The 15,541-nt window shown below is 35.3% G+C and overlaps 1 long non-coding RNA gene across 1 annotated transcript; it reads right to left on the reverse strand.

Moving 5' to 3' along the window:
* Window positions 1–9,940: 9,940 nt before the first annotated feature.
* On the reverse strand, window positions 9,941–10,968 carry LOC149262385 (uncharacterized). Its single transcript, XR_016249247.1, has 3 exons — window positions 10,634–10,968; window positions 10,492–10,526; window positions 9,941–10,401 (listed from the first exon to the last, which is right to left on the reverse strand). It is a non-coding gene; the product is annotated as an uncharacterized LOC149262385 (long non-coding RNA).
* Between the last annotated feature and the right edge of the window lie 4,573 nt (window positions 10,969–15,541).

Consider the following 15,541-nt stretch of genomic DNA (forward strand, 5'->3'; position numbering starts at 1 on the left):
CGAAGCCTTATCTGCATCTATATGTCGTAAATTGTTTTGCATGGACTTACAGAATTTAAAAGAAATCGATGGATATTTGTTTAGTAGATAATGGTGAAACTTTTCTACACTTCTTGGAATGACCATAGGGAAAATCAAGCTTATCCCTTCTGTTTCATGGCCTTATGACTTCTACTACCTTCTAATGTGGCTTAATTATTCTTTCAACTAAGAATTTATTATATTCTATTGTTGGGATTGCAGGTATCTCTGTCATTATTGTATGTGCAAATAAATATGATGGCAGAAGCCCATTCCATGCGCTATGAGATGACATTAATATTGCCGTAGTTTTACTTGAATCATTTCACGCTGCAGCAGGAGTTTATTCACCAGCTAAGCGCCTTAGCTACCGGTGCCTTTTCCATCTATGCTACTTACTCGAATACCTGATTTGGCATCCTATATTTGTAAATAGATGTTTATGTAATAATAATAAAAAACATCTCTTAAGTCTAATTCCATCTGATCTATGCTTGTGCTAGTTGTGGCTGCACTTTTTTAAAATAAACTTTTTTATATAAGAATGGTTATTATTAAACGATTATGATTTTAGCATTTCAATCAATGTTTAGCATTTCAATGAATGTTTACTGGCAGGGACTACGACTGCTTGCAATTCTTGTTTTTATTTAAAAAACTATAACCCCAACCCTTTTTCTCATCAGGGATATGTAATATATTTATTTTACCATAGACGTGGCATTTTTTGAAGGCTGAATAAAACGGTATCAATACGAATTCACCTCATACTTATAGTATCTGTCATAGAAGACTTAACAATAAGTTACACTTGCGATATGGTTAAAGCAACAATATACCTCTTCACACGACTTTGATGTGACTTGAGACATTCGTATCATTAACGACTTCATTTAGAGTTCTATATATAATGGCAGAAAGTAATTAGGTTTATTCAATACACATAACCTTGATTGCATCCCCATTTCACTTTCTCGTTTAGTTCATGTGACCTGGGCACCGTGGTACAAGTCTCACTGTGTTGTTTCAGTTTTTTTTATGGAGATATTGGTCACAAGTCTACTTATGAACTTTGTTCTTCATCCTTCACGTGAGGGTAGGTATTTCCACCAACATTATGTCTATTTGGTTCTCTTAGCATTCAATTCTTCAAGTCTTTATTCCTGCATTTTGTTTGTTGTTCTTCATACCAATTTGCTATGGTCCTTACACATAGGTATTCCAATGAATCCTTATACGATTAGTGTATATGCTCTATCTCAATTAGAGACCCAAATTTTTGTGTATTAAGGCTATCCTTATGAGGGTAATTACAAAATTTCTCTGGAAAACTTTTTCTTGAATTTATTTATTTAATTTAATTTTATCTTATTCCAACTAAATCTATAACACCCCCAAAATGCATAAAACCACTGACTTGATATTTACTATTTGTTACCTTAAGTTTTATTACATTATGGTGTTAAATATTAAGTGATTGAGGTTGGAAGGCCAAGAAACATATGGGAGAATTCTCAAGAATAGTCAAAGAAGAAGTACAAGACTTGAGGCACGATAGAAGTCTAGAGGCCTAAGGTACTTGACTGTAGCTGGAAATATTAATCATGAATCAGCTAAAGTGCTCGGGGGAGAGTTTGGATGTCATTTCTAGACTCGTGGGTGGGAGGAGATACTTTGAAGTATTTGAAAATTGCAGGTTGAAGAGATAAGTGTTATAGGTAGTTTCTTTGTAGATTAATGCTAGACTGTGGAGCTCAAATTTAATGATAGAGTAGAACTTGTTATTTTGGACAAATATTAGAAGAATTTATTATATAGCTTAGTAACCCGAGGAAAGCAATATCCTAAAAATGCATGATTACGCGAAGTAGAAGTTACCCTTCTCATAAATGAGATCATAGACAATTTATTATAGCAAGTATGATATTATCAAATAACAATAGCAAATATGGAAGAATATTCTCATTCAATCATTAATAATCAATCAGCTGTTCTTAACTATGAAGGTTAAACTATTACAGTACATTTGTGAGACAATGGGTGTGAGATATTATTAGGAGGTCTGTAGAATAATATGTGCAAACCCTACAGACTATAGTAACTATTTAAATATAACGTTAATTCCTTATTCATATATAGGTACATGCTACTGCATCAATGAAACAATAGTAAACCAAATGTTTTTCAGTAGTATATCTATATTGAACAAATCTTGATCGAAATCATATAGAAAATGTCAATCGAAACAATGAATGATTGAATAAGAAAACGAAGGGAATTCTTGGCCGAGAAGGCAAGATAGAAAGAAAATAAATTTATTTCCTTTCAAAATGTATAACAGGTGAAATATATTAAGCAAGTTCTAAATATAATAAGTTAAACATTTAGCATTTCCATTCAAGTGTTCTCGACAGCCAGTGTGGGTCCACATAACCAGGACCTCAAAAGGAACCGCATAAATAATTCATGAACTTCATTTGGTAAGAAAATCCCTAAAACTCTCTGTCGTCTAAAGAACTAGAGTTCTCACAAAATTTTAAACGCTGCACATTGTTAAATAATTAAAAACCAAAAAGAATAAACTCAAGCCAGTTTCAGCTTAAAGCTTGGCAAGAGACTCGGTCTCTATTTCCGGCCTTGTGAACATTTCTTTCATAACTTAAATTCATGCCTAGAAGTATTCCAACCTGGAAGAATCAAAAGAGACGTCGTAAGCGCTTAATCCCTTGAGGGTAGCGGCCATAGTCAAATGAATAACTCAGAAACAATGTGTGAATACCTGACATAAACACCAGAAGAAAATAAGTCAGTAAACCTTCAAAAATTTATAGTATAAGCTAAAGGACAAAGCCATCCAAGGAGCATTTACTTGAGAGTTAAAGGTTCCTGCTTTGTGTAGTCCACCTGTATGTCTTCAATCTAACGACCATAAGGAAAGCGTAAATCGACAACAGCAACCTATAAACAAGAAGAAACGCTTGCAAAACTATGGAAAATGCAATGGGATTCACCTTCTCGAGATAAAATTGGGAACTAAGTATTCCTTGTAGCGTTTGAAGTCCCTCGAATCATCCCTGTGCAGCGGAGGAAAAGCATTAAACGTTGTACCAAACTAAAACCCCAATCTACTGCATTCATACTATGTGGATAAAGGAAACGGTAGACTACCAGCCCATTGGGGTTACCTGCCACCGTAGGGACAACCACCACTACCATCGCAACCCTCAGAAGAATCAAAAGATAGATTGAAACCCTCAACAATTCAAAACCGCACAGAGTGGAAGGAACCCTCGGAGCACCAACAACATTGAGAGAACTAGCTCTCGAGTGTGAAGAGTTAGTTATGGGATTAAACCCTAAGCTTCCTCCGCCATCAAATCAATGGGACTAGATCAATGGATGCAAAGATGAACAATTTGCACTAGCAGCTAAGACGAGTTGGTAAGCACGTGCAACCTCTTGGAACAGTTCTATGCTGCATGTCTCCGGGTACAAGAGATAGCAGATCAAAGTCAGGGCAAGGATAGAGAGATCACCACAAGTCCTATTTGCATTAAAACCTGTAACCAATGCCAGAGATGGGTGTAGGTCCTTTTTTTTCATATTTATTTCATAAGTTTAGTGTTGAGTTGTTACAAATGGTATCAGAGCTCAATTTTGTACACTGAGACTCTCTCGGAATAGTTATGTACTGGAAAAAAATGAATGTGTTATTTAAAAAATAAAATAAATAAATGTATGTGTGAACACAAAGATCGCATCAATAAGAGAAAAGGGCTAGAATGCAAGGGAACCCAGGACCACCTGATTGGCCCGAAACAATATATGTGAATGCTAATCCTGATATTTGGATATAGTTGGGTCAAGAATCCCATCAAGCTAATGCGGTGTTACTCAAAACTATTCAGCAGTTGTGTGCTGAAATGACAAATTTAAGAACAAACAATGAAAGACTACGCTTAGAACAGGAGAAAATTCTCAGAAGCTTGTCCAGTTGACAGAATCAATGACATCCAGATCCTGGTGCTGAGGACCCGGAGAAGACTCCAACAGCTTAGCATGGAGAGGAAAATGTTGAGTTAGTTGAAAAACATGGGGAAGACAAAGAAGGACGCTCAGACAATGTCTCCGACCAGCGCAAAACAAAAAGGCAAAAAACTGAATTGCAAGGCGAATCTAAAAAGATTAAGTCATCACTGTTTGAAGGGGAACTAGAAGAAGAAGCAGAAGCTTGGCTAATTGATATGGGAAAATAATTTTAGATTTATGAATATACATAGATAAACTGAAGGCACGATTGGTAGTTTATCAGTTAAGGGGTAAGGCCACCCTGTGGTGGGAAGAAATCAAAACAGTAAGGAAAATCGATGAAGAGCAGGTTACATGGCACGAATTCCAAAAGAATTTCAAAGACAAGTATTTAATTGAATGTTATTACAATGAAAAGGAAAAAGAGTTTCATGAATTAAGATTGGGAACCTTAACTATGGATGAATATGTGACACAATTCACCTCATTGTTGCATTATGTACCTTACATGTAAGAGGAAAAGGCCAAAATTCAGCACTTCATCAGTAGCTTACCCAACTTTATGAAGGAGAAACTAGAGTTTGACTACCCCAAGACAATGGACGATGTTGTACTAAAAGCTCACATCTGCTACCAACAAATGGAACAGAAGAATGAAGGACCAAAAGGGGGGTTGAATCAGAAAGGTAGAACCCTGATTCGAAACAGCATTAAAAATTTTCTAATAATAGAAATTTATAGCAAAAGCCTCTCAACAAATTTCTAGCCAAGAATCAGCTCAGAACTACATATTCTGAAAACAGACAGTCGGAAGGTGTTACTAAATTTGTTAATGACCAGCAATCAAAACTGTCGCTGCAATGTTGGGGATGCGGAGAACCACAATTTTATAAAAATTGTCTGCATAAGGCAAGGATAGAACAACTAACAAATATGCAAGAAGCATCCACAGTTGGGGAAGTGGCAAGGAGCATGACCAGAGTTAACGCTGCTCTGATGATCATCAAGCATAATTTCAGCCCACCATGATCGAAATTGAAGGTATGATTGCTAAGCAACCTATCTCTGTTTTATTTGAACCAAGTGCTAGCTTAAGTTATGTTAGTCCTAAGGTGGTAGAAAAGTGTCAACTACAGAGCAGTAAGTTTTCAAAACCATGGTTAGTTCAATTAGCCACTCCGACAAAAAGAAGGGTAATCGCAAAAGTAGAACGTTGTCCCATAATGATTTCAGGGCAACCTATTTATGTTGACCTTAATATACTTCCTTTTGGTTCTTATGACATTCTAATCGGAATGGACTAGTTGGAAAAGTGTTGGTCCCTTGTGGATTGCAAATAGAAAACTGTCAGTTTTATTGTTGAATCAGGCCAAAGGAAAGAACTCCAAGGAATTAAAACCAATACCAAGTTACGTCCTATTACTGCTAACTAGTTAGGAAAATGTATCAGAAAGGGTTGCCAAATATATGTTGTTCAGGTGGGGTTTACAAACACCAAAAATAAAATGTTCTCCTTGTAAAACATCCTTGTCATTCAAGAATTTGTTGATCTATTTCCAGAATCCATTCCAGGTTTACCACCAAAGTGGGACATTGAATTCACCATTAAGCTAATTCTAGTTGTAGCCCCTATATCCGTGGCCCCTTATCGCATGAGCATACCTGAGTTAACAGAACTCAAGATGCAACTTCAGGAGCTTCTAGACAAAAAGTATATCCGACCTAGTGTGTCCCCTTGGGGAGCTCCCGTATTATTTGTACAGAAAAAGGATGAGAACCTGAGATTATGCATTGATTATGATCAATTAAACAAACTCACCATTATGAATAAATATCATTTACCATGCATCGATGATTTATTTGATCAGGTGCAAGGCGCTAAAGTATTCTTGAAAATCGATTTAAGATCGGGCTACCATCAGATAATAATAAAAGAGGAAGAAATTTGCAAGATGACATTCCGATACTTGTTATGGTCATTACGAATTCGTGGTGCTACCATTTGGCCTCACAAATTCCCCAGCCACATTTATGAGTTTGATGCATGGTATTTTCCAGCCCTACCTTGAAAAATTTGTGGTGATTTTTATAGATGACATTTTAATATACTCTAAGAATCAGGAGGAGCATAAAGAGAATGTGAGAATAGTATTGCAAATGCTACGAGAAAATCAATTATATGCTAAGTTCAACAAGTGTGATTTTTTTCAAAGATCAAATTCAGTACTTGGGTCATGTTATATCAATAGATGGAATAGCGGTGGACCCGAAGAAGATCAAAACAATCATGGAATGGACAACTCCAAAGAATGTCACTGATATCAGATCATTCTTGGGATTGGCTTGATACTGCTGTAGATTTATTGAGGTATTTTCAAAAATCGCCTTTCCAATGACCTCCTTACAGAAAAAGGGGTGTGCTTTCCAATGGATAGCCGAGTGTCAGCAGAGTTTTGAAAGATTAAAGCACCTGCTTACCACTGCACCTGTGTTAAAGGTAAGAGATCCAGAAAAGTCATTCATAGTTTGCACGGATGCTATTAGTGAAGGCGTGGGTAGAGTGCTGACACAGGAAGGAAAGGTGATTGCTTATAAATCATGGAAGTTAAAAGAGTATGGATAATGATATTCCACTTATGACCTTGAACTGACAGTAGTAGTGCATGCACTTAAAATGTGGCGACACTATTTGTTGGGGAAGAAATTTCTGCTATTAACAGATCATAGCATCCTTACAAATTTCTTCAACCAGTCTAGCTTAAATTCTTGCCAGGCCAGATGGAATGCATTTTTAGGTGAACTTGATTTTGACATGAAACATCTTAAAGGAAAGGAAAATTGAGTAGCTGATGCTTTGAGCAGAAAAATACATTGTATTTATGAGGTCCAAATCAATCAAGTACACTCAAACATTCCTGAGATCATAAAGGAAGCATCTATTAAGGATCCAGAGTACACTTTCTTTGGCAGCAGACAAAGGAAGCTTTGTTGAAAAAGGAAAAATCAGATTTCAATATAAATTCTGACAACATCCTCACCTTCAAAGACATAATTTATGTCCCTAACCAAAACTCTGTTGAACAATTGATATTGGATGAATTTCATTGAAAACCATGTGCTGGCCACCCAAGTTATCATAAACTATCTTTAGGCATCAAAAAAGGGTATTTTTGGCTTGGGTTAAGAAATTATGTTACATAATACTTGTCCAAATGTTTGGAGTGTCAACTGGTGAAGGCAGAACACTAGCACCCCGCAGGTTTGTTGCAACCATTACCCATTCCAGAATGGAAATGGGAGACAATATCGATGGACTTCATCACCAGTTTACCTCGCACCAGGAAGCATCACGACTCAATTATGGTGGTAGTAGACAAGTTAAGTACAACTACTCACTTCATACCTGTGAAGTCCACTTATAAAACTATGGAAATCGTAGACATATTTATGAAGGAAGTTTTTCATCTATAGGAGATACCCAAGGTAGTAATTTCGGATAGGGATGTAAAATTTACATCCACATTCTGGAAAAATCTCTTTTTGGGATTGGGTACTCAAATTCAATTCAGTACTGCCTAACATCCTCAAACAGACAGAAAGACCGAACGGGTAAATCAAGTGTTGGAGGACATGCTACACATATTTGTGGTGCAACAACCACAAAAGTGGGAAGATTATCTCCACTTAGTAGAATTTGCATATAATAATGGACATCATGAATCACTAGGCATGAGTCCCTTTGAGGTGTTGTATGGAAGAAAGTGCAAGGTGCCCATAGACTAGAATAATCTAGTTAAAAATCTAGCATTGGGTCCTGACATGCTAGCAGAAATAGAGGAAACTGTTAAGAAGGTTCGACAAAATATAAGGGCAGCCCAGGATAGGCAAAAGGTGTATGCAGAGAAAAAGAGGCCATACAGAGAATTTCAACTGGGGATCACGTATATTTAAGAGTAAAGCCTCAGAAAAGTTCCTTACAGTGGTGAGGTTGTGCTAATTTAGCACCCCAATACTATGGACCCTTCCAAGTCTTGGAACGAATTCGGTCGGTGGCCTATAAGCTTGTGCTACCAAGCCACATTCGGGTCCAAAATGTGTTCCATGTGTCTTTACTAAAAAAATTATGTGTATAACCCTCACCACATCATTAACTAGGAAAATATCCAAGTAAACGGTTAGATGGGATACATGATTTGGATAGACTATTTAAAAAAAACAGGGTTGTAACTATGAATTGTTTCTTTTGTGCAGGTCAAACCAGAAGGAGAGTCCCTGGCAGAACCTCTTCGTATTCTCAACCATAGAGAAACCACTTTGCAGAAGTGAGTCATCATCCAGGTTAAAGTGCAATGGAAGCACTTTGGCCCAAAAGAGGCCACCTGGGAGGAAGAGGAATTTATGTGGAAAGCTTATTCGTCATTGTTTTCTGAAAGTAGAGAGAACACAAGAGATAGTGTTCCTCTTATGAGGGGGGGCGATGTAACACCCCCAAAATGCATAAAATTACTGAGGTTACTGAGTTGATATTTACTATTTGTTACTTTAAGTTTTATTACATTATGGTGTTAAATATTAAGTGATTAAGGCTCAAAGGCCAAGAAGCATATTTTTATGGTTACCTAAATTTTTGGTAATGATACTTTAACAAAAATAGAAACTATTATATTATTTAAAAGAAATAGTTATAGAAAACAGTTACCCATCTGCCCTATAGGGAGATTTAGATGAGGAAAAGGGAGTCGAGGGGAGTTATCATAGAGGTGGGTGAAACAAACCAGAGGGAGAATTCTGAAAAACATTCAAAGAAGAAGTATAGGACTTGAGGTATGAAAGGAATCCAGAGGCCCAAGGTACTTTTTTTTTTTTTCTAGGTTAAGACTAAACTAAGTACCCACGGGGAATTGAACCAGTGACCTATCGCAAGGAGTGCCTTAACAGCGCACCCATTCACCGTCAATCCAAAGCCCCGTGGGCAGAGGCCCAAGGTACTTGACTGTAGTTGGAAATATTAATTGTGAATGAACGAAAGTGCTCGGGGGAGGGTTTGGACATCATTGCAAAACTCGTGTCTAGGAGGAGATACTTTCTGGAAGTATTTGGAAATTACAGGTTGAACAGATAAGTGTTATAGGTAGTTTCTTTCTAGATTAATGCTAGATTGTGAAGCTCAAATTTAATGATAGAGTAGAACTTGTTATTTTGGACTAATATTAGAAGAATTTCTTAAATATCTTAATAACCCCAGGAAGGCAATATCCTAATAATGCATGATTACAGGAAGTAGAAGTTACCCTTCTCATAAATGAAATCATAGACAATTTATTATAGAGAGTATGAAATTATCAAATAGCATTAGCAAATATGGAAGAATATGCTCATTCAATCATTATCAACGAACTGTTCTTAAATATCAAGGTTAAACTATTACAATACAGTTGTGAGACAATCAGTGTGAGATATTATTAGGAGGTCTGTAGAATAATCTGTGCAAACCCTATAGACTATAGTAAAGATTTAAATATAACGTTAATTCCTTATTCATATACAGGTATGGGCTACGATAAATCGAACTACTGCATCAATGAAACAACAGTAGAATAATCTGTGCAAACCCTATAGACTATAGTAAAGATTTAAATATAACGTTAATTCCTTATTCATATACAGGTATGGGCTACGATAAATCGAACTACTGCATCAATGAAACAACAGTAAACCAAATGCTTTTTAGTAGTATATCTATATTGAAGAAATCTTGATCGAAATCATATAGAAAATGTTAATCGAAACAGTGAATGCTTGAATAAGAAAATGAAGGGCATTCTTGGCCCAGAAGGAAAGCTAGAAAGAAAATAATTTCATTGCCTTTCAAAATGTATAACAGGCAAAATATATTAAGAAAGTTCTAAATATGATAAGTTAAACATTCAGCGTTTCCATTCAAGTGTTCTCGACAACCTGTATGGGTCGACATAACCAGGACCTCAAAAGGAACCGCATAAATAATTCATGACTTTACTTTAGGAATAAAAACCCATAAAACCCTCCGTCATCTAAAGGGGTGGAGTTCTCACAAAATTTAAAGTGCCATACACAGCATTCGAAAAAACACTGCACATTGTTAACTAATTAAAAACCAAAAAGAATAAACTCAACCCAGTTTTAGCTTAAAACTTAGTAAGAGACTCGGTCTACGTTTCCAACCTTGTGAACATTGCTTTCATAACTTAAATTCATGCCTACAAGTAATGATTCCAACCTAGAAGAATCAACAGAGATGCCGTAAGCCCTTAAGCCCTTGAGGGTAGTGGCCATAGTCAAATGAATAACTGAGAAACGATGTGAAAATACCTGGCATAAACACTCGAAGAAAATAAGTCAGTAAACCTTAAAAAAATTACAGTATAAGCTAAAGAACGAAGCCATCTGAGGGGCATTTACCTGAGAGTTAAAGGTTCTCGCTTTGTGTAGTCCACCTATATTTCATCAATCGAATGACCATAAGGAAAGCGTAAATCGATAACAACAACCTATAAACAAGAAGAAAAGCTTGCAAAACTATGGGAAATGCAATGGGATTCACCTTCCAGAGATAAACCTAGGAATCAAGTATTCCATGTAGCATTTGAAGTCCCTCGAATCATCCATATGCAGTGGAGGCGAAGCGTTAAACGTTTTACCAGACGGAAACCCCAATCTACTGCATTCAAACTGTGTGGATAAAAGAAACGATAGGCTACCAGCCCATTGGGGTTACATGCCACTGTAGGGACAACCACCACTGCCATCGCAACCCTCAAAAGAATCAAAAGGCGGATTGAAAACCTCAACAGTTAAAACCCTCGTAGAACGGTAAGAACCCTCGGAGCAACAGCAACAATGAGACAATTAGCTCCTGAGCGCGAAGAGTTAGTTAGGGGATTAAACACTAAGCTTCCTCTGTCGTTGGATAGATGGGACCAGATTAATGGATGCAAAGTGGAATGCGTTCAACATCTTCGAACAGTGCTATGCCATGTGTCTCTGGGTACAAGAGCCAGCACATCAAAGTTGAGGCAAGGACAGAGGGATCACCACGAGTCCTACTCGCATTAAAACCCACTCTACATACCCACATTGTAATCTGTGTAATATCATTTCACACATTATAAACCTTAGAGTTGTCTGGTTCTACGAGCCTAATAATAAATGTAGTCAATAATTATGTAATATTTGATAAGCCATGTAACCAAGGCCAAACGTGGGTGGAGGTCCAATATTTTTTTTTTTTTTTCATATTTATTCAGTAAGTTTAGTGTTTAGGTGTTACAAAATTGCATTTTGTTTTTCAATGCGAGTGGACGCTAAAGGAGTCTGTCCCAACTCTCACGACGATGGGAGAAAGGAACAAGGTAATGTTCGTCTTCCCTCAAGGATAATTAGAGGAGACCCTTTATTGGGTTTATCTAGTCATAAAATGTGTCCTCCATGTGAGTCCTTTACCCCTATGGATATAAATAAAGAATCTTCTTTAACGTTCGGTCAGGATTATGTATAAATAAAGAATCTTCTTTAACGTTCGGTCAGGATTATGTTTATTTGTAAGGGATTTGACATTCCATGTATCCTTCTGGCTACATATCTGGTACCAAATCCCTTTGTTTTTCATATATCTATTCTATCAACTACTTCAATAATTCGTTTAAATGGAATTTTTTACCATGATGTTATTGAGAATGGGGTTTTTCCTATCTTTTTATTTTATTAAATTTTACAAAATTTATCTCTAATTTTGTAACGAATGGAGACTTAGAGCATCCCTTTTGGTATCTCACGGGGTTATCCCTTTGCTCGTTTTTGGCAGAATTTGTTATGAGATTATAGTTCGGCTATGGCTACTAGGATTAAGACCTCATCCTTGCTATGACTGTCCTACTCATGTGAGGTACGATTTTATGCTCATGGTTTTTTATTTCTTAGTTCGGTCAAAACCATGAAATGACTAGAAAGAGTTGAAATATGATTTATTGTTGATGTTATTTCTTCTAAAATAGTTTTGCTATTTTTATTACTTTATTATTACATTTATGTTTTGGTTTCCGGATAATGAACTTTATTATCTATTTTCCAATATCAGGTATAATTTGCGTCCCAACAGTGTTATAGAATACCGAATTTTTCAATATCCACTAGAGTCCCTCCTTTAAGTTTATAACCTTTATCCTTTGGTTTTGGATACAGGGATGTTGTGTAAAGTGGAAGTGGAAGTGAAAGTAGGGACTGGTAATACAGAAGCATTTGTACTTTCCACAAGAAAAATTCATGACTTGTTATGCCTACAGGTTTGCACTTTATGTTTCTCGCATTTCTATGAAGTATCACAACACAACACATCACCGTAGATTGATGATATGGTTGTAGCCTAGATCATGGTCATGCTTTTCTTGAGCTATAGACAAACCTTTCCAAGGTTATACACTACGTTCTTCGTCCTTGGGCTTCTTCGGCTTTGGGCTGTTATAAATTATATAATCCTTATTCCTTTACTGTCTCATATAGCGGTTTGTACTATTTCAACATCGAGCTTTCTCTTATTGCAGAATTTTGTATGTAATTGCGACTGAGATTTGTTTAGACCTAAAGAGTTTTGGAAAAAGGAAAACTTTCCTTTATCTTTACTATTGAAAATACACCCCATTTTTCTTATTCGACTTTCCATTAAACTCTTTGTATATATATATATGGGTTTCATTTTTGCCTGTGTGACATGTTCCTATATCTCTCAAACCATTTATTTTAATACGTTAAAATATAAATTTTCATAAACGAGAGTAGTTTAAGTATTTTTTTTAATGATTGTGCAATGAGGAACTTTATAATCTAGTATAAGATAGATGTATAGATATAATGTAATTATGTAAACAATTTTATTCTAGTATAAGTGAGATGTATAGATATAATGTAATTAAGTAAACAATTTTAAATCTAAGCTCAATAAAATACAAAAATATAAAAAAATGATATTGGGGATGAGGGTAAACATTTAAATGTTGTCTCGTATAATATACAAAGTTAAAAGTAATAAACAAGAAGTTAAAAATAATAAATAAAAAGTTGAAATTAATATAAAACTAGTATCAGGGATGAGTGTAAATATTTAAATGTTAGCTCAGCCAATAATAAAAAGTTAAAGTAACAAAAATAATAAAATTTAATTTGTTATATTTTATTTTGTTATTAACGTTTGAATAACCTTTGTTACAATACCATGGTTCAATACCATGTCTTATCAATACCACATGCCCAAAAACCATAACCTATTTCACATCCAAAATATTTTATAACAATAAAAAATCCTTAACCATGATATTCGTCCCCACTTTATCGTGGATATTATTAACATGTAAAAAATAGGTTATCAATACCACATTCCCAAAAACGCATAACTTATTTCACAATCAAAATATTTTATATGAGTATGAAAATATTCTTAACCATGGATATTCACTTCCACTTTACCATGGATATTATTAACTTGCAAATATGTTCTGTTACAATACCATGGCTTATCAATACCACATGCCCAAAATAGATAACTTATTTCACTATAAAAATATTTTATAATAGTATGAAAATATTCTTAATATTTATAATAGTATGAAAATATTTTTAACCATGAATATATACCTCGACTTTAACATGGATATTATTAACTTTTGTGTGGACGAGTAAGGAAAAAGTCACCTTGTGGAGAACAATACTATATCTTATTCATTGATGACTTTTCTACAATGTGCTGGATCAGTTTATTGAAACTCAAAGATGAATCGTTTGATAAATTTAAAGTCTTCAAGGAATTAGTTGAAAATGCAGTAGATCTAAAAATAAAATGTCTTAGCTCTGACCAAGGAGCAGAATACATATCAGATGAATTATTTGATTTCTGTGAATAACATGGGATAAAAAGACAACTTGTTGTAGCTAATACTCCTCAACAATGTGGCATGGCAGAAAGAATGAATAGATCTATGCAACAAATGGCTCGTGTTATTCTTGATGAGTCTAGAATTCTTGACGCCTTCTCAAGTGAAGCTAGACATACACAGTAAGCATTCTCAACAAGGCTCATGTTCATGTGAATTGTAATAAAAATTTGTATGAAAATTGGTATGGTAAGCCACCCACTATAAAGCATTTCAGAGTTTTTGGAAGAAAATGTTTCATAAAAAATAAAGATGAAAAACTTGGTAGCTTGAAGCTAGAGAAGATGAAGGAATACTTTGTGGTTACTCATCTAAAAGCAAAGGATACAAATGTTACAATAAGAGACTTTTGAATATTGTTGAATGCATTGATGTTGTGATTGATGAAGCATGCACAGATCCCAAAAAGGTAACATGAACAAAAGAGGATGATGATGAATGCTTTCCCACATCAAAGCACAATGATATAGAAGAAGAAACTAATGAAGCAGGAGAAGAAGACACATGAAACAAAGAAAACACTCCATCTACGTATGTTCCCATAAATTTCGTCTTTAATAGACATTGTTTCTCATGTCATAATTTTGGTCATAAGTCTACTCAATGTGTTGCATACGAAACCATCATGACTAGAGAATCAAGAAAACGAAGGAATGAGTGAGGAGTCAAGAAGAACACTTATAATAACTTCTCACCTCTTATAGATGAAACTGAATGTTACTTTTGCAATAACATTAGACATGAAGAATCTGAATTTAGGATCCAATTATAGCCAACATCCCAAAAAGAGAAAATATCAACAAATTCTAAGGTATGGAAAAAGAAGGAGTTACAGTCTGAAAGTTGCGGCATATCATTGTTTGCAGAAGGAGAAGAAAATAAATGGTACATTTATAGCAGATGATGAAAACACATGATAGGTGATAAAGATAAACTTATTTCATACAATTCTTTAGAGAAAGAAAAGAATGTCACCTTTGGAAATGCCTCACCTACTGTCATTAAGGGTAAAGGTTCTATTTTTCTAAGATAAAAGGTTAAAGATGGTAATGTTATGTATGTTGATGGATTAAAGCATAATTGTCTAATTGTTATCCAAATGTGTTACCAAGGAAATGAGGTGGTATGTCGATTAAAAGAATGGGTGGTTCGTGAACTTGACACAGGAAAGACCATAATAAAAGGAACAAGAACCCCGTGAAATTTTTATATATTGAAGGGTCGCCAAGAGCAATGTTACCTAGGCAAGGAAAAGGAAAACTAGTTATTGCACAGAGGGTTGGGACATCTAATCTTCTCTCAAATAAGAAAATCAAGCAAGCTCAAAGCTGTTCATGATCTACCCAACATCACCATACCAGAAAGTACCATATGTAAGTCATGTCATTTCGATAGTCAAACCGGAGTTCAATTCAATGCCAAATAAGGATCAAAAAATAAGCCTCTTGAGCTTATACATATTGATTTGTGTGGATGAGTAACGAAAAAGTCACCTTGTGGAGAAAAATCTGATATCTTATTCATTGATG

This window comes from Pinus tabuliformis, chromosome 6 (genome assembly GCF_031772625.1).
Source record: "Pinus tabuliformis cultivar Carrire ecotype Pingquan chromosome 6, CPIR1, whole genome shotgun sequence".
Lineage (NCBI taxonomy): Eukaryota > Viridiplantae > Streptophyta > Pinopsida > Pinales > Pinaceae > Pinus > Pinus tabuliformis.